Here is a 12,666-nt window from a genome sequence, read left to right on the forward strand (position 1 = left end):
TATGGATGTTCTTGGAGTTATCTTTTTGTAACAGGTTTTAACCCAATCACATTTTGGTAAAAGAAGGTCGTCTGTTTGGTATTGATTCTTTGGAATGCACTGAGATTTGCTTTGTGCCCTAGAAAATGGCTGTGGCCGGCATTTGTAAATGTTCTGTAGGGAACGTGTTTGCTAATTTCAGAGCGCAGAATTCTTTCGGTATGTGGAACATTAGTTTATAAACTTGTTAATTTTGTGATTCAAATCTTGTATCGCAGTTACTGAAACACTAGTGTTTTCTGCTACGGTGGGTTTACTTCTCCAGGGAACTTTTCAGATTTTTGCTCTATATGGTTTTGAGTCCAAGTTGAAGATGCAAAAGTTTAAATCGATACATCTTCCTGACGGGTTGTCCCTCTTGCCATTATGTAGTGACTGCTTTGCCTCTAATGCATTGTTTCCTTACAGTCGATTTTAACTGATATAATAACAGGGACTTCCTTGGATTAGTGTTGACCTAGAACATTGTGGGGGTTTTTTTTGCCCTTGCAGACTATCAGCCTTTCATGTTTGGGGCTATCACTTATAAACAGTAGGAAGAAAGATTGTATTTTTAAACCTGAAAGTGACGATCTGTTTTTAACTGGAAAATTTAGTCTGTTTATATTCATTGTGATAATTGATCTATTTAGGTTCAGTTCCCAGTGTTATTCTGGGTTTTCTGTTTAACATGCTCTTTCCGTGCTTCTTTTAATCTTCTTCCCTACATGTTATTAGAATGATGGTTCCCCCCTCCCCCATCTTTCCTTCCTTTCTTCTCCTGGGCCCCTTGCTGCCATGGAAATTGTCCATCCTATTTCAGGTCATTCATTGCCTTCTTTAAAATTTGTAACAAGTGCTTTTTGCTTAACAAAAGCTAAAGTCAAACTCCCAGACAATACAAGGATCTTAAAATGCTCAACCTCCAATGTCCCCTGCTGCCTTACCAGATCCACTTAGTTATTATACACCAGAGAGCATCTATCATTTTATTTTATACCATCATTTGCTAGGGCTCACACTTAGCATGAGCTTAGATTTAGTTGGACATTTACAATTTCTCTGCTCAGCATTTTCTTTCGGCTGACTTATTACCTTGGCCAGGGCGGGGGGAGGGGGGGGGTCGTGTTGCAAGGCTTTCCTCTTGGCCTTTCCCACCGTAACTGTTATTCCACAGGCGAGGGAATGAAAGCAGGGGGCTCTGGTGTCTGCTAAGTACATCCATCCCAAGCTGAAACTAACATTCACATGTTGAAAGAATTCTGAAACTCTTAAATTAGCAAACATATTTTTTTCCAGGCATATATGAAACATTTATGACCACTGGTCGTGGCCACATTCTAGGCCGCAAAACAAATGTTAATGCGTACCATGAATTAATACCATCCGTGCTTGGGGACTGGGGGAATGACCACAGGGTGGGTCTGCAAACCGCTCCGACCCACTGTGAGACAGATGTGCTACAGGGGGAAGAACTTCTATGTGGCTCCTCCATTCTCTCCTCCTGAAATGCCTTTAGATCAGATGCTACAGGACCAGAGCTGGAGGTGAGGATTTTTGCCCAAATTGTTTGCTGTGGGTTTGCTCTCAGGAGGAGGGAGGGTCAGCAGGACATAGCAGGGGAGGAGCCAAGCAAGTTAGAGTTAGACTCTGGTCTTGGTTCAGGCCTGTCTTGTGAGGGCTCAGAAGCATGCCTGGTAGCTCGGGGATGGTCTTGTCTATCCCAGTCAGTCAGACATCCCTGTGTTTAATGGCTACATTCTTCATGTCTAGAGATTTTTTTTTTTTTAAACTCATCTTTTCTGGGGCTTGTAGGTGGCTCAGTCAGTTAAGCATTTGACTTCTGCTCAGGTCATGATCTCAGGGGCCCGGAATCGAGCCCCGCATGGTCGGGGGTGGGGGGTGGGGGGTCTGTGCTCAGCGGGGTGTCTGCTTCTCCCTTGCCTGCTCCCCCTGCTTGTACTCTCTCACACTTGCTCTCTTAAATGAATAAAATCTTTAAAAAAATCCTCTTTTCTTTTCCCTAGAGCCTTATTCTTTTGTTACATATTCAATCCTTCCTTAACTACTCTAGACCTTTCTAGCACATGTACATTAAACTCTTGTATATTATCTCAGTTTCTTGGGGCAAGGGGAGATGTGATCCTGCTTTTTGCGAATCTGCTGACTCTTCCCCATGGTGAACTACTTCCTTCGGGTTTTATAATTTTAGTTGTGAGCTCATTTTGAGTGAGGCATTATCTACGGGTTGAGGGTGTTTCCCTTGTTAGAGTTGTTTGCTTCTGCCAAGACGCCCCATGAGTATGTCTCATACCTGGATCACTTTTGATGTGACCTTGTTGGCTTGAGGGTACCCAGACCCTGCAGGTTTCAGGAACTAAAATCCACCAGAGGGCAGCCCTGCAGCCTTGCATCATCCAACCGTATGAGTTGTTTGCACCTGGGCTTCTGAGCACTACCAGAAAAAACAGACCACGTGGCTTGGTGCCATTACAGAGGCACTGCCTCTGACTTGGGCTGGGTCCTCCGGGGTCATCAGCAGCCGTTTTCACACCCCTGCTCGGCTCCCAGCCCGCCAGCGCCATTTCCCACATGCAGGGCTCATAGCAGGAACGTTCTGGGCTGCTTGCTGCTGTTTTTCGTAGCCTGTCCTGGCTCTTGCGTCTCAGCCGGGAGCATCGCTATCATAAAATGAAGGTGCCACCTTCACATGTCCCCACACCTAGAAACGTGTCTGTATCTGAGCGCACATGCTCCTCCTTATCTTTTAGTCTTCTCCTGGTTCAGGTTTCTTCTGCTTGGGCTTTTTAGCAGCTGCCTTAGAGCTGAGCAAGGGGACCCATGGCCTGGGCTCATGCTCTCCAGCACCTACCCGCTCCCCTAGCATGCCCTTCTCCCACATGAGAAGTCTGTGGGGGCCCAGGCTCCCTGTTCTGGGTTCTGCTCCATGTAACTGGGGCCCATGAGTCCCTGTCCAAATGGCCGGGACCCATTATGCAAACCCATGCAAGGCGTCCCTTCCTCAGCTCATCCTTCCAAAGGTGGCTGGTGCCATGGGCTGCCACCCTCAGGGCTGAGGGAGGCCAAGCGTGTGGATGAGGGAAGAGCTCGATACAGCGGGCTGGGGTGTCCAGAGTGCAGAAGTAAAGCACCTTCAGGTGTGTCATGGAGCCAGAGGTAGGAAGAGAAAGGGGACAAGCCAGGGCCCAGGGGCTGGCATGGGAGGGGTGTGGAATGCTTGGAGTTCCAGTTACAGAGCAAGTGTGTCACAGGGGGACACATGGGGCATATTTGATGAACAGTTCATTAGCTTGATTCACATTTTTTAAGGTTTTAGACATGTGACGTGTGCATCTCCCCTAGACCCTTGCGGCAGGACCACGTTAGGGATGGGCTGGCACTCCCATCCCATCCTCCAGTTGCCCTCTGGGGCCATCTCGGGCCACCACAGGCTCCTCTTCCCTGGCCACCGACCTGCAGGGGTCTCCTGCCCTGGGACAAAATGGATTCCTCCCCCGACGTCTTCCCATACGGACTCCCCGACTCTCTCCTTCGCTGCCTGCATGGGCTGGCTGACCACGTGGTTTATCGTCCACACCCAGACACTCCTGGGCCTGTGGGGCTGCTACAAACAATTTCTCCAGGATGGCAGGTGACCCTGAACCTCCTGCCTGCCTGCGTGCCTGGCACGGACCTGCAGTTTTGAAGGGGCCCCTCCCATCCCAGCCACTGCTGCAGGGGCTCTGCAGGTGCCCCCCTCCCCGAGCTCCTCGCTTGGCCCGAGTGCCTCTGGTCTCCTGCCCCAGAATTTTTCTGATGCTCAGGGTAGGGCGCTCCCAGGAGACTCCTGGGACTTGTGCTTGCGGGACCTGCAAGCGTGCAGACTGCTGACCGGGGTGGTCACCCTGAGTAAATGCCCCCACCCACCGCCTCCCCCAGGTGGACATTCTGGCCCAGGTAACGCAGCCTGCCATTGGCCCTCCCTCCTGCCTGTCCCGTCTCCAGCTCGCCCCTCCACCACTCTTGCCCCTGGGCTCATGCTCCCAGCAGCTGCCGGCGCCGAGCCCTGTGTGCCTCTGCTGTGCAGGGACCTGGGCTAAGGCGCTTTGCAATTAAATTCCTCAAAACACAAGCATGCTCAAACTCATTTTCTCGTCTCTCATTCACTCCGTGGGCTGCTTCCCTGAGCGCTTTCCTGCTGGCCTGGCCTCTGCCGCTTTCCACAGCTCCCCTCCTGCTCACACGGGCGCCCCTCCCCGGCCTCATCGACTCCAGGACTTCAGTTCCGACCCACAAGCCAATGACCTCAACATTTTATCTCAAAAAACACAACAGATGAAAACAAAACGAGCAAGACTGTCACCTTTGGTAGCTTTCGGCTGTCTGCCCGGTCAAGGCCAGCTCCCGCTCAGCAAGGCTCCAAGCCCGGACTCTGGGGGGCAGGAGCCCGGGGGCTTCACACTGGCTGCTCCCCTGCTCCTACCCTGACCCGTCTTTGCTGCCTCCACCTGAAGCCTGGCAGCAAAGCTCTCGGCACCTGGGCCCCCCTCCCCGCACTCCGGGGACCGGCCAGTTGACCCCGTCAGCTACAGGCCCTGCAGCATCCTTAGCTAACTTCGTATCCTTTTAGATATTTCCCTTTTGTACAGAAGTGATCCATGTTCACTGCGGAGTTGAGAAAGCGGGACGGGCGAGAAGAGCACAGTGACGTCTCCTCCCCTGCGCACTCAGAAGGAAGCACTGGGAACATCCTGACGGGCGTCTTCCCGTCCTCTCCTCGTCTATAAATGTTTTCATTTATAAAGACTGTGCCGTGCTGTCATGAGGTTCAATAGTCTTCCTTTTCACTGAAAACTTTAATGTGGGTTTCTTTCCATGACAGTCACTCTCCTATTTTTGGAAACTTGGAGACAGACAGACACTCTTGTCTGTACGGATAGGTCCGCAAATTGACGCATCTTCTCATCGCTGCAGCTGTGAATCTTTTAGCTGAATCCTCATCGACACTGATGGTTTAATCCATTGGAGGGATGTTCCAGGCCGAAGTCAGCAGGTGAAAGGGCATGCGAGACGCTCGGGTTTTCCGTACGTGTCTGCTTAAGCAGCCGTCTCCGTTTGCACAGGTTGACGCTCACTGTTCGTGCGTAATCGGGTTTATTTCTCCACATACGCTTTCACCAAGTAAACTGTTGTCTTTTCCTTTATTATTAGGGGAGAGGACATTTAGTTACGTCTCCTGGGCATTTCTTTTGTGTTTGCTGTTCACGTCTCCGCTTCTGTGATGTTCGCTGCGCCTCGGCTCGAAGGCAAAGCCCTCACTGTGCAGAGTAAGCCTTTATGCAACACGCTGCAAACGCTCCTTTTGTCTTTTACGTCAATGTTTTGGATGAACCAGAAGGTTCCACCCTTGCACACCCGCCCAAATTGGGGCAGCTACTGCCGCCGCTATTTCTTTCCCTTGAGGTCAAATTTCCCCAAGAAAGGCGCAGCTCTTAAACTCAACAGGTCCTGACACCTGTTTACTCCCGTGGGCTTTCTACCCCAACAGAGACGTGCGTCGGCTCCTCAGCCCGAAGACGTCTCCTCCGCCGGGCGTTCCCCATGCGGCCCTCGGAGCGCAGCCGACTTGCGACTTCCATCCCCGCAGCCCTTTAGGCTGGCGCTGGACGTTAGTATCGATGGACTCCTATAGCGCATAGTCTTTTGCATGGGGCTTTTATGGTATTTTCGGTGTCCATTCACCTTTCATCGTCGGGCAACACTCCGTGTACGAACCCGTGGAAACTACCTGGCTCCTTGCTGACTACCCCTCAGGCCTTACCTGTCACGTGGTGATGTTTGCCAGGATTTCCCTGAACTGCCGTCGGTGGCCTTCCTCCTAGTCCCCGGTCCTGTGACGTGTCCACCAACGGATCTGGCTCAGCACTGTCACCGCTCTTCTCGCTCAATCTCCATCTGACGACGTGGGAATCCCAGGTTTATGCTCTCTCCTCCAGATGGTAGCGAGCGTCCTCACCACGCTGCCTTCTCGCGGATTCCAAAGGCGGCCGGTCGACGTGTGAAGCCCCCGCAGGGGTGACGGTCCAGATACCGGCCAGGGGCTTTGCCGCAGCGCTGGGCAGCCTGGAGGCCGCGCCCCGACGAGGAGTGCGGACGGACAGACCTCGTGCGGGCCGACAGATCTCAGCCCCGTGCTTGGGGCCGCCTCCTTCCTTCCTACGGCTCCCCATCCACCGCGGCCAGCCTCGGGAATGGGTTCTGCTCTGGGAGCGCTTCCCTTCATTACTCTTCTTTTCGACTGTTCTCAAACGTTCATTCTTCCAGGTGAACGACTCAACCGTTTGTCAAGTCCCAGTCCCGTGAAGTTCCACCGGGGTTTAATGTTCTGTGTTGATATTTAAAATGTTCTTTTGCTAATGTGATTGGAGATTTTCCATCATGTTTTTCTCATGCATACAAAGTGCTAACCACAATGCCTGCCACACAGCAAAACTCGATAAATAGTAGCATTTGTAACTATTGACTGAATGTATATCTAAAAGCTACTGAGTTTCTATTCTTTTTTTTAAATATATTCATACTTGGTCACTCTATTGAGCTTCCGGATTTTTTTTTTTTCTTTTTTGAGTCCTTGGGGCTGTTTTTATTTTTGATTGAAGGATTTGCTTCCTTCACTTAACGTTGGGATTCATTCTCTTTCTGAGACAAACCCCTCTGAGTTTGGGACTCTCCGGAAAATGCCTTTGTACGAAGCTCCACGTGGAGGCTGCCTGGTGTTGGGGCTGTTACCCCACCGGCCCCCTTGGCTTCAGCGTTAGAGACCTTTCTTCCGCTGTGCACACCTGTACCGTCCCAATCCTTCGTACTGGCTGTGAACGGTCTCCTTCAGCCAGACATTCCCTCGGAGACCAAGAGCAGACACGGCTGCTCAGGTCCTATGTTCTTCCCCAGAAGAGGCGAGTGGCGTTCTTGCCCTCTCCGGAGGCGTGCTCGGGCCTGCAGGTGAGGCTCACGGGCACACAGTGTGACTGCACGCCCTCCCCCCCAAGTGCAATTCTACTCCTTAATGAATCCCTCCTCGGAGTAGATCCCAGACCTCTTCCATGTGAGTGTTTCTCCAGGCATGTGTCTCTTATTTTGTGCTTGTAAAATTAATTTTTTAAAAGATTTATTTATTTATGATAGACACAGAGAGAAAGAGAGAGAGAGAGAGGCAGAGACACAGGAGGAGGGAGAAGCAGGCTCCATGCCGGGAACCCAATGCAGGACCTGATCCCGGGACTCCAGAATCACGCCCTGGGCCAAAGGCAGGCACTAAACTGCTGAGCCACCCAGGGATCCCTGTAAAATTAATCTTACTAGATGTGTATGGGTTTCCCGATTATTGTATACCTTTTAATAATCTGTGAAATGACTCTATAACTTAATTTTTATCACCTGAATGTTACCCTACCAGGGATTCTGTTTCACCTTTCACGAACATTCGATAAGTGTACCTCTTCGGTCATCAGCCAGGCCACCAGTGGTAATTTTCTTTAGCCAGGTCTTTTGTTTTAAAATTCTGCAATTCACTATTCATTTGCTTCAAAGTTAAGCTGTCTTAGGACAGTCATTTCTACTTAGAATGCCCAAGGCTTTCTAATCATTACTTATTTCAATACATTCAAAATACTGTAAAATCGTGCATTTTCACTTTTGAAAATTCAATTTTTCCTGACATAGCTGCATTTTTTCCCTCTGGGCATCAATGATCAAGAACATTAAAAACCAACCTCTGCTCATTTCTAAAAGGAAAGGCCCTCAAAATAAGCACCCACACACCTCTGCCAGCACCCCACACGCCAGCTTGGTCACAGAGACCCCATCAGCTCTCAGCTCTGTCTGTCTCCAGGATTACTCTGCAATTGATAATCAAACAGACTTGTTTTCTGATTTTAAGTTCTGGAGAGTTGATAGAACACCCCCTGCTCCTGATGAAATAATACAAGGCGGAGATTTTTTCATTACAACAGAAATCCTACTTTTCTCCCCTGAAAAAGCAACTGGGCCCTAAAACTCAGAGCTAGGCTCAGGTTTCAGTGGAATGAAGGTGAGGGTGGCCTCTGTTAGAGGATGACAGGCAGGAGGGAGCCGGAGGGCAGCGCGGGCCTGCCCTGGCCTCCTCTCCCATGGCAGGTAACCTCCCAGGCCCTAATAATCATCGCTGCCCACTTCTCCATGGATTTTCTCTGTCCTGACCAAGGTCTCGAGCTGGGCCATGTTCCCGCTGCACGTGCACTTCGGTATAAGGCCAGGGTCCAGGTTCACGTTAGCAGGACTGGACCAGTAAGGGCATTTTGGTGCTTGAGGGGAAAAAAAACAGAACCAAATCAAACCCTTGGATTGGGTTAAGTGATCCCTCTGGATTCTGCTTTCTAGGAAAGGTGGCGCTTTACTGATGAGACAGTGGATTAAACGAACTTTGACTATTAAGCTCTCAAGTTTTTTGAGCCACCGGTTTGGGTCCCGAAACACCTGCCAGGCACAAAGTTTTATTTGTGCACTCACTGCAGAGCTCTTTATGGAAAGCGACGAATGCCCCCGTGCACATGCCCCGGAGGAGGTGTGTTAGGGACAGAGTGATTAGCCCATCCCAGGCCAAGGCCAGCACACAGGTGTGCACGCCCTGCCCGCTGGGGCCCCCTGTGCACGTGCCCCAGAGGAGGTGTGTTAGGGACACTCAGTCCGAGGCTGAGGCTGAGGCCAGCAAGCAGATGTGCACGCCCTGCCCACTGGGGGCCCTGGAGGAGGTGTGTTAGGGACCCAGTGGTCCGGCCAAGGGAGGCCGAGGCCAGCATGCAGGTGTGCACCCTGCCCGCTGGGTGCCCCATGCACGTGCCCCGGAGGAGATGTGTTAGGGACAGAGCAGTCAATGCATCCAAGGCCGAGGCCAGCCGCAGGTGTGCATGCCCCGCACACGTGCCCCCGGAGGAAGCTCCTTAGGGACCTAGTGGTCCTGCCAAGGGAGGCCGAGGCCAGCAAGCAGGTGTGCACCCCGCCCGCTGGGGGCTCCGCGCACGGCCCTGGAGGAGGTGTGTTAGGGACAGAGCAGTCAATGCATCCGAGGCCGAGGCCAGCAAGCAGGTGTGCACCCCGCCCGCTGGGGGACCCCGCACATGTGCCCCAGAGGAGGTGCGTTAGGGACACTCAGTCCCAGGCCGAGGCCAGCCCGCAGGTGTGCACGCCCTGCACATGTGCCCCCGAAGGAAGCTCCTTAGGGACCCAGTGGTCCGGCCAAGGGAGGCCGAGGCCAGCATGCAGGTGTGCACCCCGCCCGCTGGGGGCCCCACGCACGTGCCCCAGAGGAGGTCTGTTAGGGACAGAGCGGTCAATGCATCTGAGGCCGAGGCCAGCCCGCAGGTGTGCGCGCCACGCACATGTGCCCCCGAAGGAAGCTCCTTAGGGACCCAGTGGTCCGGCCAAGGGAGGCCGAGGCCAGCTCGCAGATGTGCACGCCCTGCCCGCTGGGGGCCCTGGAGGAGGCATGTTAGGGACCCAGTGGTCCGGCCAAGGGAGGCCGAGGCCAGCCCGCAGGTGTGCATGCCCCGCCCGCTGGGGGCCCCGAAGGAAGCTCCTTAGGGACTCAGTGGTCCGGCCAAGGGAGGCCGAGGCCAGCAAGCAGGTGTGCACCCCGCCCGCTGGGGGGTCCGCGTACGGCCCCGGAGGAAGTGCGTTAGGGACAGAGCGGTCAATGCATCCGAGGCCGAGGTCAGCAAGCAGGTGTGCACCCCGCCCGCTGGGGGACCCCGCGCATGTGCCCCAGAGGAGGTGCGTTAGGGACACTCAGTTGGAGGCCGAGGCCAGCCCGCAGGTGTGCATGCTCCGCACATGTGCCCCCGAAGGAAGCTCCTTAGGGACCCAGTGGTCTGGTCAAGGGAGGCCGAGGCCAGCTCGCAGGTGTGCACGCCCTGCCCGCTGGGGGCCCTGGAGGCATGTTAGGGACCCAGTGGTCCGGCCAAGGGAGGCCGAGGCCAGCTCGCAGGTGTGCACCCCGCCCGCTGGGGGCCCGCGCACGGCCCCGGAGGAGGTGTGTTAGGGACAGAGCAGTCAATGCATCCGAGGCCGAGGCCAGCCCGCAGGTGTGCGCCCCGCCAGGTGACCGGGCCCGGCCCGCGGCGCCCCCGCCGTCCGCCAGTACACACGGGCCGCAGGTGCTCCTTCCCGCGGGGGACACACGCGGGGGGTCCGGGTCTCCAAGGACGCTCCGCGCCCGACCGCCAGCGCGCGGGGTCTCCGGGGCCGGCGGGGCTCTGGGAGGCCACTGGACCCGGCCCGGAGCACCGGCCCGCGCAGCTTTCCGCGCTGTGCGCTGGGCGCCGACCGGCGCAGCAGGCCCCCCGCGGGCCCGACGACTCCCGCCCGCGGCGCAGGCGCGGCGGCCCCACCTCCGCGGGGAGACCCGCCGGCCCGCGCCCCGCGTCCCGGAGGCCGCGTTCCCGCCGCGGGGCAGGGCGGGGTCCGCCGCGCCTGCGCACTCGGCCTCCGCGCCGCCCGTGCGTCTCGGGGAGCACGCCGCACCACGTGACCGCCGCCAGTACCCAAGATGGAGGCCGCGGCGAGGCCCGGCCGGAGCCCTGCCTCCGCCTGCGCCCGGGAGTGCGCCCGCTAGGCGCTGCGGCGCTCGGTCCCGACAGCCGGGCCGGCGCGGAGCAGCCCTTCGCGGCTGCCGAGCGGAGCTCACCGGGGCGAGCGCCCACGTTGACACTCACGACCCACCCGGCTCCCGGCGCTTTCTCAACCGCGAAGGGTCCGGCGGCTGGCGCCGGGAGCGTCCTCCGGTGGCCCCGCCCCCGAGGATCGGCATCTCGGGCAGCCAATGGGGTCCGGGATGTGCGCGGGAAGGCGGGCAGAGGTGGAGCGTCCCTGCCGTTTGTAGGGCTTGCGGCCCGGCGATTGGCCGCCGCGGGACGGGGGGCGGGAGCCCGCGGGGCGGTACCCGGGGCCCCAGCGGGCCAATGGGAGGGCGGCCGGGCGGCCCGGGGGGCGGGGCCGAGCCGTAATTGACGAGCCCTTCGTTAGAAGTCGGGCAGGAGGGCGGGGCGGTGATGCGCGGCCGGCGCGGCCAATGGCCGCAGGGCCGCCGGCGGGGGGGCGGGGCCGCGGCGGCTGACGGGCGGCGGGCGCGGCCTATCCGCGCGCGGCTCCGTGCTGGAGGGGGGAGCGGCATCATGGTTCAACGTGGGTCAATTTTTTGTGAATGAGGAGGGGAGGTTGTGGGGCCGCCGCCGCGGAGCACCGTCCCCGCCGCCGCCGCCGCCGCGCCCGAGCCCGAGCCCGAGCCCGAGCCCGCGCGCCCGCCCGCCGCCCGCGCCGCCGCCGCCTCAGCAGCAGCCTGGGCCCGGCGCGCCGCGGCCGCGTCCCCGCTGTCCCCGCCCGCCCGCCCGCCGCCGGCGCTGGTGGCGGTGGTGGTGGCGGTGGTGGCGGCGCTGGAGGCGCAGGCGGACGCGATGCGGCTCGGAGCGCCCGCGCGGGGCTAGAGCGCCCGCCCGCCCGCCGCCCGCCGCGGTAAGCGCAGCCCCGGCCATTGTCCGCCCCCGCCCGCGCCGCGCCCGCGCCCCCGCCCCCGCCCCCGCCCGCGCCCGCCCGGCAGGTGGACGCCCCCCGCGCCCCGCGCCCCGCGCCGACCTGCCCGCGCCCGCCGCCCGCAGGGGAGCGGAGGGAGGGAGGGGCGGGGAGGGGCGGGGAGGGGCCGCAGGTGGGCGGGGGGCGCGGGCGGCCGCCGTTTATGTAACTTTGTCCAGGGCTGTGAGTTTGCAGAAAACCGGGCGTCCGCGGGGCCCGCGGCGGCGGGAGGGCCCGGGTCGTGCCCCGGGGCGCGGGGGGTGGGGCGGGCGCCCCGCGTGCAGATGCGGCCCGCGCCGGGGCGGGGGCGGGGGCGGGGGCGGGGGCGGGGGCCGGGGGGGCCGGGACCCCGACCTCCCCGCGCGCCGTCGGCGCTGACCCGCCGTGACACAGTTTCCCGAGCGAAGCGTCGCGGAGACGGAACTTCGGTTATTTTTAAGAGCCGGTGACTTTCCCAACTAAACCTTAATTGCATTACTGTAGGGAGCTGCCGGATTGCACGCCCGGAGCAGCGCCGCCTGCCCTCGGTGAGCCAGCGAGGGAGGGGGAGGGAGGGGGAGGGGGGGAGGCGGGGAGGAAGGGCCTGGGCAGTCACTTTGCTTCCTCTGCTTCCTCGCTCAGCCTCTCGTGTCCATGCCCACAGCCGCCCGAGCGTGCAGGCCTGGGAGCCGACCTGTGCACAGCCCTGGCCAGCGCCGGGCGCCCAGCAGGACGGGGAAGCTGGGCTGCCTGCTGGTGCAGCGCTGGGGGGGTGTTTGCACCTTGGCCTGGTTTCACTTTTTCTTTTGTGACATGACCGTGGCCTCCCGGGAGCCTTCGTTGCCTCTGATGGTTCCACGCGCGTTGCATGGCACTGGGGGGACTAGTGGCGGGGACCGTCCTCCTGTCCTGGTGCAGAAACCGATGTGCCAGGGAAGGCGGGCGGCCGGTGGCGGTGGCAGTGGCGGTGGCAGTGGCGGTGGCAGTGGCGGTGGCAGTGGTGGTGGCAGTGGCAGGCCACCCTGCGATGGCCCCGGGGTAGAGGCAAAGGAGAGGCGCCGAATCGGG

At 58.3% G+C, this 12,666-nt stretch overlaps 1 protein-coding gene across 2 annotated transcripts in view; it reads left to right on the forward strand.

The window, feature by feature from the left end:
* The first annotated feature begins 11,445 nt into the window (after window positions 1-11,445).
* The window catches only part of HDAC4 (histone deacetylase 4), a 263,985-nt gene continuing 262,764 nt past the window's right edge, over window positions 11,446-12,666 (forward strand). Inside the window, exons 1-2 of one of the 2 annotated variants that reach the window (XM_072719004.1) lie at window positions 11,446-11,562; window positions 12,103-12,146. The gene's annotated coding sequence lies outside the window, so the exon portion shown is untranslated. The remainder of the gene's footprint in view (window positions 11,563-12,102; window positions 12,147-12,666) is intronic. The other variant, XM_072719003.1, reaches the window with a different exon arrangement.

This window comes from Vulpes vulpes, chromosome 9 (assembly GCF_048418805.1).
Source record: "Vulpes vulpes isolate BD-2025 chromosome 9, VulVul3, whole genome shotgun sequence".
NCBI classification, from domain to species: domain Eukaryota; kingdom Metazoa; phylum Chordata; class Mammalia; order Carnivora; family Canidae; genus Vulpes; species Vulpes vulpes.